The 10,896-nt window shown below is 44.5% G+C and overlaps 1 long non-coding RNA gene across 1 annotated transcript in view; it reads left to right on the top strand.

Moving 5' to 3' along the window:
• The first annotated feature begins 263 nt into the window (after window positions 1-263).
• Window positions 264-10,896, top strand: part of LOC117516498 — a 30,430-nt gene continuing 19,797 nt past the window's right edge. The window contains exon 1 of the long non-coding RNA XR_004562430.1: window positions 264-379. This is a non-coding gene — a long non-coding RNA (uncharacterized LOC117516498). The remainder of the gene's footprint in view (window positions 380-10,896) is intronic.

The raw sequence follows: 10,896 nt of genomic DNA, 5'->3' as shown, positions 1-10,896 counted from the left end.
TGTACTAAAATCAAAATGCAAATACATTAGGCAAGATAAAAATAGAACTATGTATCGTGGAAATCTTTTTTTTTTTAAACACGAACCACCGCTCACTGAAGAGTGCTTAACATGGGCTGAGTAGCATTAACAACATCTACACCCTGAAACATTGAAATGCAGTGAAACAACGCAACAGAGGGAACAAGTTATTCCACCAAAACAAGTCACTTCAGATCAAGTCTGTCAGTGTGAAAAACATTGTCCATCTTCTGTCATGCCAACCAGACGTGATCCTGGGGCACTGTCTGGGCCTGAGGTTGTAATGTCCAGTAGAAACCAGGTCTGGGCTAGAACTGAGCAAAAGACCATTGGAATCAGTGTCCACGTCGGTATTTGAGTCAACGTCCGGTAAATTAAAGGGAATTGGGTCAGTGTCAGTGTATGTGGCGGGGCCTGAGGGGCAAAAGAATCATTGTTCATAAACCTCAGGGGTCCCACTTGCAAAAGGAGAGGAAACAGAGTGTCCTTTGGAAGAGAGAGAGTCCCAAGTATGGAATGGGTGCATATTCACAACATGATAAACACCAGCATCAGCACCAGAGTCCGCTCGTGCGAGTCTGTAGTTAACATCACTGAGCTTTTGAGATACACACAGAGGACCTTCAAACAGCGGTGCAAGTTTAGCAGCAAAGTTAGACTGAGCATCAGACCTGGGGTGCGTCTTAACCCTAACGCGGTCACCGACATTAAATGTGGCATGTCGATGTCTCAAGTCATAGTAGTGTTTTGTCTGTCATGACTATAGTCAAGAGCTGCTCTCACATCAATCAATCAATCAATTTTTTTATATAGCGCCAAATCACAACAAACAGTTGCCCCAAGGCGCTTTATATTGTAAGGCAAGGCCATACAATAATTATGTAAAACCCCAACGGTCAAAACGACCCCCTGTGAGCAAGCACTTGGCTACAGTGGGAAGGAATGATCATGATCACATGATCATGAGCTTCCTGCAAGGAGGCTCTGAGAGTCTCAGGGTAAGGTACACCTGGCTTGTCAACACCGTCACTGGAGGGTTGTGTGATGAGGTCAAGTGGGGTGTCCAACTCACGACCATAAAGCATCATGGAGGGACTCAGTCCAGTACTGTCATGTGGGGCGGTACATAGAGCAAAGCAAATCTGGGGGAGGTACTTGTCCCATGAAGTGTGCTTGTCACCTACATAAGCGTGTATGGCAGTTTTCAGAGTGCGGCTGACACGTTCAGTAGCATTTGTCTGAGGGTGGTAAGCCGTAGTGAGTCTGTGTACAGAGCCTATGGCTGATACATGTTTGAAAAGTTCACTCACAAAAGGAGACCCTCTGTCAGAAATCAAGTAAGTGGGTGCACCATGTCTGACAAAAATGTCAGAAATGAATTTACCAACTGCAACCTGAGATGTAGCTTCTTTCACAGCACTTGCTTCAATCCACTTAGTCATGTAGTCAACAAACACGATCAGGTAAGCATTACCACCTGGGGTGCGGGGTAGAGGGCCAACAAAATCTACGCCAACATACTCCCAGGGTTTCTGAGGTACAATGGGAACCATAAGACCTGAAGGTTTTCTCTGACTAGACTTAGTGAACTGGCAGACTGAGAATGAGGTTACATAGCGTTTGACATCAGCTGCCATTTTGGGCCAGAAAAACCTGAAGCGCAGCCTAGCTAAGGTCTTAGAAACACCAAGATGACCTGCAGTGGGGTGGTCATGGTAATACTCAAGCAAGGTGCCTCTAACAGATGGGGCAAACAGTTTCAGCTCTTTCAAAGGGTGCAAAGCGCATTTGGACTTAGAATCTTTACAATACAGTAAAGAGTCATGCACAATAATGAAACAGATTTTCACTCTGAGTTGATCCGTGAGTCGGCTTTGATGTCTCTGAGTAGGGCCTGTGACAGGATCATCTAACTGTAACTGTCTCAACTGCAAACAGTCAGAAAGCATCACAGGGGGCAGGGCACGAATGTCCAAACTGCCAATCACAGCATGCTCAGGCAAGAGATCTGTTGGGCTGTCACAAGTCAGAGGTAAGGGGTCACATGACAGTGCATCTGGCACTTTGTTGTGTGTGCCAGGTTTGTGCACAATCGTGAAATCAAAGTCTTGAAGGAAGTGACCAGCGGGCAAGCCGACCAGTGGGGTTTGGACAAGACATCAGCCATTTAAGACTGCTGTGGTCAGTGTAAATAGTAACATGCATACCTTCAACATATGGGCGAAAGTGCTCCAGGGCCCATATCACAGCAAGGCACTCCTTTTCTGAAGTGCAGTAGGGGAGTTCAGCTTTGTGAAGGGAGCGACTAGCGAAGGCAACAGCATACTCACGACCTTTGTCATCCTTTTGCATTAATGCAGCACCAAGACCAATGTCACAAGCATCAGTGTGAATGAAAAAGGGACGCTTGAAGTCAGGAAATGACAGGACAGGGGCTGATGTGACATGGTCTTTCAAAACGTCCATGGCTCTTTGGCAGTTGTCGTCCCAGCAGAAAGTGGCATCCTTTCTTGTCAGAGCGTGACGGCGTAATCCTGAATGAAGCGACGATAATAGCCAGTCAGGCCGAGAAACTGACGGACGTGTTTCACCGAGGTGGGGTGTTAAACTCCTTAACTGCCTTAACTTTGTCTGGATCCGGTTTAACATCTGATGAGGAGATGCGGTAGCCTAGGAAGGTGAACTCTTTGAGGCAGAACTGGCACTTACTGAGCTTCACTGACAGGCCAGCATCTCGGAGTCTGTCCAGCACTTCTTTAAGATCTGCCAAGTGCTGTTCAAAGGTGGGTGAGGCAATAACAATGTCGTCGAGGTAGATTGTGCACGTTTTATAAATGAGGCCGGCAAGTACAGAGTTTCATGAGTCTTTGAAAGTCGCAGGTGCGTTGCAAGTCCAAAAGGTAGCACCTGAAACTGAAAGAGGCCACAGTGTGAAATGAAGGCAGTTTTTGGCTTAGAGTCCTCTGCAACAGCAACTTGCCAATAACCTCGTGCCAAGTCCAGTGCTGAGATGCACTTACCCCTAGCCACGAAGTGTAAAGACTCATCTATTCGAGGTAAGGGATAGGAGTCCTTTGAGTAACTGGTTGAGACCTCGAAGTCTAAACAAACCGTGGGTCAGTAGTGGCTCTGTTGACGATGACCACGGGAGCAGCCCAGGGGCTTGTGGAAGCTTCGATAATATTGTCTTTAAGCATCTGCTGCACCTGTTCTTCAATCACACGCTTCTCGCAGGTGACGTGCGATAGGGTGGTCGATTCACAGGCGTAACATTAGCAGTCTCTATGACATGCTCGGCGAGAGAGGTTTGACCAAGATGACCGTCAAACATGGGGCCAAAGCTGGTGAGCAGATTGAGCAAAGTGCTTTGTTGTCCTCTGAGAGGCTGGCTTCAGACACTTTTGCGTGAAGGTTTGAGTTTAGTAAGTCCATTGACATTACTGTTTCCGCTGAATGCGAGTAATCATTTTGGCAATCCTCCTCTTCATCTGAAAGGGGGCAAAGAATATCATCAATGTAGACTGTCCTTGTGGGAATGTGGATAGACAATGAAGCTCTGGACATTAAATCCATTCCCAGGATGAAAAGGAGAAGAGAACTTTGGTATTACTGCAAAACGCTGGTAAAAAGTTCTTGTTCATGAATCCAATGTTGAGCCAAGTGACACCCTCAGGGATGCAAGGAGCATTATTGGCGAGGTTGACTGCAGGACCAATTCACTCACTTGTTTTGTTGGGGTAGGGTGCCATTGACTTAAATGAGATTCTGCTCTTACTGCTGAGAGGGAAGCACCAGTGTCAAGAGTAGCCTCCAAAGATGTAGCGTTGAAGCTGACTTTTGTTCTCAGAGGAGTATTCCAGTGGGCTTTGGAAAAATTGTCCTCCAAGTTTCCGAGGAATTGGACCATCTTGGGGTGTCGTAGGTGAATGAGGCTCTGTTAGCGGCTGGAGGGAGGTTGGCCTCTGCAAAATGTCCTCCCTCCCCTGCAGTTTCCCGATTGCTTGCTTTCTGTCGGGGCCCGGGCGCTGTCGTTGTTTTTGTGTTGGCCTGAGTCAGGGGACCAGACGCTGGAGATGGTTTGAAATGGGTTGGGCCGCGTAGCATCTGCAGGGGTTTGCATAGAAGAAGGCTGGCCGTTGCAATTTGGGCAGGTGCGCGATGTGAATCCTGGTTTAGAGCATTTAAAGCAGTATGGCTCAGGCTTGCGCTGTTCTTTGTAACGGGAAAAAGTCTGTGGTCCACTTGGTCCAAGCACTGAGTGGAGCTCATGAGCATGTAGCAAAAGTTCCATTACAGAAGTAATATTAGCTCCATACAGCGCAACTCTGTATTTTTCAAGAGAGTGCTTGCTAATCAAGTTGATTTGCTCTTTTTCAGGTGGCGGACTTTTCAGTTTATTAAACTCACTCAGCATGTGGGCCACAAAGGATGGGGAGCGGTTCATCCTGAGCCTGGACACGATCCAAAAGTCCCCTCAGAATGCATTCTTGGTTGTCAGAAGGCAGAAAAACTGTCCTGAAGAGCTGACAGAACTGGGCCCATGAGGTGATGTGGGAGCTCAGGACTTTGAACCATTTCCCGGGCTCTTTAGCAAGAAAGTGTGGAAGTTCATTTAGTACTTTGTCCATCTGTTAAGCCGAATGAGGATTTGTATGTAGCAACAGCTTGTAACCAGTCCTCAGGTTGCACTTTATTGTCCCCAGCATATACCGGTGGCTCTAGCTTGGTGTGATGTAAAGCAGCTGCTATCACCCTTGATGCATTGCTGAGCTCGAGTGACTGAGGTGGCAGGAAAGGATTGGTGTGTAGAAATGGATTGGTAGGCAGGAATGGATTAGTACCTTTAGCATTGACTGTAGATTCAGCTCCGACTGCTGTAGGGACGTGAGGCATGGACGTAGCCATTGAGAAAACAGGAGACTGTATGATTGCAGGATAAAAGGGTTTTCCTCGTTGAGACGGCCCCCACTGCTTCAGTAAAGTCTGCTGAATGTTCATTGAGTCACGTAAACAGTCTGTCATCTTCTGTTCTCAAATCCACTACTTGTTGGTTAAGGTCAGGAATTTTATTTTCAACAATACTGTGTATCGGTAAAGGGGTGAGTCCCATGTCTGAGTCAAAATCGTGCGGGTAACGTGCCATTGTGCTTTCCAAAAATAAAGCACACTTAAACACAGCACAGGGCCTTAATAGTAAGCAAAAAGAGTCAGTCAGACTAAGCTATGTTGACCAAAAGTGAAAAAAAAAAAAAAAAAACACGCCTAAAGGTGCTGGTCAAGACTAAATTTAGAGGAAAGCCACTCAAAAAAATGTTACCCAAAATTAGACTGAAACCAGAATGGTCATTATCACTGTATTACTATAAGCATGACAAAGTACAACCAGGTAAATAGTGTAAAGTAGTTTTATATAGTCATATTTTACGATAATATATGACTAACACTACTGTTTGTGGTCGAAAAGTCACTACTTACAGTCAAGGGTCCGTCTAATTTCAGCAGAGGGGTAAATGTCTGTGTACTTTAATGTGGACAAAAAGATTCCCTCGCAGTGCCAAAACAGCGTGAAAAGTTCAGTTTTTGTCTTCCAACGGATGTGGGCATTTGTAGAAACAAATCCACGTGGTGATTCCACATAACTGATCCACAGGTTGCATTTTCTTGGTGGAATTAGCTTCATCCAGTCAAGGTAAAACTGTATTGCACTCATGGGCATCAAGGAAATAGTCAGGTCCCGCCTGCACGAGGCTGCAGCTATGACTGGGAAACGTCCGGAGCGTCCACAAAAGCACTGGGATCACTAAAAAAATGTATACGTGAGGCAAAAGAATCCTTTTTGGGATCCAAAACTTGATTGAGTCCAGAGAAAACAATGTTCGGGCGCCACTTGTAACGTGTGGTGGTGCGGGCTGTAGTTAGCCATGACAGGTGCTGCTGGATAGCAAAAGAGCACATACTTGTAGTTGTACATTTCCACAAAATGCCAGTTTATTTACCAAAAGAAAAAGAGAGGTTGCCAGCTTTACCACAAGTTTACTGGAGGTTGCACAGCGGTCCGAGTACACACGCCGAGTCCATGACATGAGAGCGAAAGAAGAAAGAAAAAAGGACCATTATCTATGGTAAAACACAGGGGCTCCCTCTTGAGGCAATAATACTGTAATACCATGGTAATGACTATTAAAATGGACTGTTACAACACACACACACACACACACACAAAACAGATTAATTGAGGACAGTTGTGAGCTACGAGGTCTATTAGAAAAGTATCCGACCTTATTATTTTTTTCACAAACCATGTGGATTTGAATCACATGTGATTGCGTCAGCCAAGCTTGAAACTTCGTGCGCATGTGTGAGTTTTTTTACGCCTGTCGGTTGCATCATTCGCCTGTGAGCAGGCTTTGAGTGAGGAGTGGTCCACCCCCTCATCGTTTTTTTCATTGTTTAGGAATGGCTCAGAGACTGCCGCTTTGCTTGATCAAAATTTTTTCAGAAACTGTGAGGGACATCAAAGTGGACACCATTCGAGAAATTCAGATGGTTTTGGATGATAATTTTATGGGCTTCAAAGAGATTACGGAGTGTTACTGTCGCTTTAAGGATGGCCCAGAGCGACTGGTGGTGCGCCGCGCTCCAAAGCCGCCATCGACAGGCTGAGCGACCATTCATTTCTAAACGGATGGCTGTATGGATCCGTGACCAGCCGAGCAGAGGCTTCACGCGTCACGATTGATTCGCTACTGGAATGAGACAAAACCACCTCCATTTTGGTCTCACAGGAAGGCTTTGAGATGGCGTTCAGACAGCTGTCGGTGGTTTTCCATCGAGTGATTATCCGAGAAATTGGTGGATGTGCCTGGACATGCCAGAACATGTCCTGTGAGCTTCATCACGGCTTGCTTTGTGCCATGCGGCACATATTTCCTGTTCTGTCTGGTCACATTCATTACATTTGTTATATATATATATATATATATATATATATATATATATATAGGAATGGATATAGCCATTCCTGTATTTAGGGTTTGAAACACATTCCGTCACATAGTGGCCTCTTATCCATTTCTTTGCATTCCTGTGCGAGCTTGTGACATATTAGTGAACTAAGTTGGTTTAAGGTAATGTTATAGCAACTCAACTGATACTGAAGGACTGAATGCAGTGTCCCATGCTATGCTTTGAGGCTTGGTACAAGGTGCTTCCAGCTGTTACATGACTTTGTTGAACAGGTCACCATACCTCGTTTTTCTCCCGTTCATATATCTCAAAATATTGAACTCTAAGTTGACGAGGTATAAACTCTGTTTCTTCTTTGGACCAAAAGTGGGTTCTTGCTCTCTGTTGGCATGATGGTGTCTGTTGTTACCAGCACCAGTGCCACTCTAGTCATCATCTTTGCATTGTTCTTCTTCCAGGTCAAAGCCTGAGAAGGAAATTACAGATCCTGTGCAGAGAGCCTTGACCAATTTGAGTCCAGCTGCACATATACATGCAGGAGTTATTTGACATTCAGTTTGTCAGGGTTTGACCTTTTGTCTAGTTATCTGGTTTTATTTTTTCTGGTCTGTTTGTTATTTTTTCTGATTCATTGGGTTTCTGTTTGATTATTCTCTTACTGGGTTTTCTGCTTGGTCTGTCTGTCTCTATCTCTCTTGTCTGTCTCTTGATTCTTGGTGGTGGGTGTTTCACTCTCTCTGGCCACGCCCTTGTTCTGGTGCTTTCCATGGACACCTGTTCCTAATTTGCAGCTCGTCACCTGGGGTTATATAAGCTGGGTGCATGGGTGCTTTAGTCCCTCACCAATTTGTGTGCCTTGGCCCTTCCAGCTCTGTCCTTGAGTTCCATAGTCCTGCCTGCCTCATAGTGTTCCTGTCCTAGTGTATGCCTGTTTGATCAACCATGCCTCAGCCTGATGATTTTTGTACTGCTGTTGTTTTCTGGACTGCCTACTCGCTGTACAGATCTCTGCTATCTCCTCAGTAAAGGCTTTTTACACCCAGAGCTGTGCATTTGTGCCAGCCGTTTTTATGACCAACCAGCCAAATACAACTGCATCATCTGTGTGATTTTGTGTGGACTTTGCAAAATTTAATGTAGGTCCAATTTAAGTCAGACTGACATGTTTACATGTATTTTTAAAGTGGTGGCACCAAGTCAGCCTCTAAATTAACCAGCCAGCAGAAGGCCAGACCCTAACCAGAAGTTCTCCCATTTTTCCAGTGTTACATTGGATCATGTCAGGCCTGAAAAAACACGAAGAGCCATTTGACAAGGGCTACGTGAAGACCATTATGTTTGGTTCGAGTGACAAAAGGTGACTTGAGCATTTTACTTTCTTATTCATGGCTCCATTACATGAGCATTTTACAACTGGTAAAGTAAAATGTTGGTGTGACCTGGAGTCAAACCAAGGTTGCTGTGACCACAACACAGAGTACCAACCACTATACAATCAGAGCAATCGCATCCTGTTGTCTTTAGAAACCTAGATCTAGACCTTGTCCCCAACACAATTGTAGCAATGAAATGTCGATAAAAGTATTGATGTTTTCTGTGTATGACTCTATTGTGACGGTCTGCCCCTTGTCTGGGTCTGTGTCATGGTTTGTTCCCTCTCTGTGTCTGCTTCCCCGCCCTTTGATCTGCAGTCTGGCCCCTCTTTTGATTATCTGTTTGTTATACTCTCTTTTCTGGTCTTACCTTTGTTTTCCTGTTTGATTCTATGTCTTTTTGTGTTGGCTTTATATTAGGCCTTCCGTTTTGCTTATCTTTGCTTTAGGTATTTTATTTTGATGGTTATAGCTGGTGTTACTATCATGGATATGCTTACCTATGCTCTTGGGCTGTCATGCCCTATCTGTCACTAATCCTTTTGTCTCCTGTCTTCCCACATCTTTGTCTCATCTGACCACACCCTCTTCCTTAACGTTCTCTGCACCTGCCTCACATCAGGCCATAATTACCCACTGTCTTTAAGCCTTGCGTGGTATGTTTGTCTCTGCCAGTTCATTGTGGTTTTTGCATTCATTCCAGCCTTTGTATTATTATCATTGCCATAGTTTCATCATTGGTAAATGGTAAATGGACTGCATTTATATAGTGCTTTTCTGCATCAGATGCGCTTTTACAAATAATGCCTCACATTCACCCCGATGTGAGGGTGCTGCCACACAAGGCGCTCACTTCAGACCGAGGATCTTCTGGTCTCAAACCCAATGCCTTAACCACTAGACCATCAGCTCCCCTGAGGTGATGGTCTTCTGCCTAGCCATGTATGATTCCGCTTTGTTTTTGGGCCTTGCTCTTTTCTCAGCCTTTGAGCTTTGTCTCTCTGTGTTTTTGAACTTTGCTCGTTTTTTGGACCACACCTTCTGTCTCAGGGCTGTTTGTTACCTCTGCCTGGCTGTCTGTCAAACTGTGTGTCAAACCTTTGCCTGATTTCTACATAAAGCCTTTCTGATTACTGCTACGCCACAGTCCTGTGACTCTACACTTGTGTCTGTCAGCTTTCTGTGACATGCCTCCATGTTCCATGACAGCTATATTGCCATACTGTTATTACTATTTATTTCTAGAGGAGCCTTGGTTCATGTCAGACCTTAAATCATGAAGGGCCATGTGGCAAGCATGAGTTGTTGATGTTCGGGTTGGTTCTCAGTAACAAAAAAAGTGACTTGAGCATTTGGCTTTCTTATTCAAGATGTGCTAAACGAGACCATTTTGCAATTTACAGCTTGGAAAGTAAAAGGTTGCTGTGACCTGCATTAGAACCATGGTTACTGCAACCACAACGCAGATTACTAACCACTATACGATCAGAGCCATCAACCTCAACCTATCTCTTGAGACTGTTGTTGTGAAGAACCCACACCTACCACATCCTGCTGGCTTTTGATGTTGTTGTTAAGAAGTGCCTTGACCTTGTCCAAAACACAAACGTCATGATAAAATGTCGATTGGAGGAACTGAAGTGTTCTGTGTATGACACTATATTATCCTCCTGTAATTACTGTTTATTTATAGGAGGAGCCTTGGATCATGTCAGGCCTTAAAATCATGAAGGACCATTTGGCAAGGATTAGTTTGATAATTTAGTGAAAACAAAGGTGACTTGAGCATTTAGACTTAGGGTTATTGACCCAGACTGGCATTGCTGCTGCCCACTGCTAACCACGATATGATCACAGCCGCCATCTGCTGCTGATTTCCCAGACTGTTGTTACAAAGTACCCCATTTCCTTGTCCCCAATATAAACTTAGGGATAAAATGTGAAGAAAAAATGTCGAGCATTCTGTGTATTAATTCACAGTGCCATATGGTCGTGTAATGGATCACAGATGTTCACATGATTAATGCATATGAACCACGCATTAATTGCAAAGTTATATAGATGTGATTTGTGTCATGCTGACATCTTTTTTAAAATGATAACTGCATTTATCTATATTATAATAGCCAAGTGGCCTCTGTGTATGTGTGTGTGTGGAGAGTGTATTGTTTGATGTCTTGCACCACCGTCTCTGTCATTTTGCCGCACCTACTTGCAGCAAAAATGCGACAAAAAACAAAAAGCTCTGCATGTGTGCATCTAGATCACAGAGAAACTATGAACAGCTGGCATTTGCCGTTCAGTATGCTTATGTATTTTGGGTCAACATTGAATGCCGCCAAAATGGAACTTGATAGGACTAATATTTTTGGGAAGAAGCTAGCTAACAACACTGAACAATGGACACTGCTACCTACATTCTGGACTCACACGCATTCCAGCAGGGGGCGGTAATCATCTTTATATTTAAAGCATGTGTGTGTGATTTTATTTAATAAGTTCAATGTGCGCAAGTACATAATATAATTTTACATAT

The sequence above is a fragment of the Thalassophryne amazonica genome, chromosome 9, assembly GCF_902500255.1.
Source record: "Thalassophryne amazonica chromosome 9, fThaAma1.1, whole genome shotgun sequence".
Classification (NCBI taxonomy): Eukaryota; Metazoa; Chordata; class Actinopteri; order Batrachoidiformes; family Batrachoididae; genus Thalassophryne; species Thalassophryne amazonica.
This window is presented reverse-complemented; position numbering and strand designations above follow the sequence as displayed.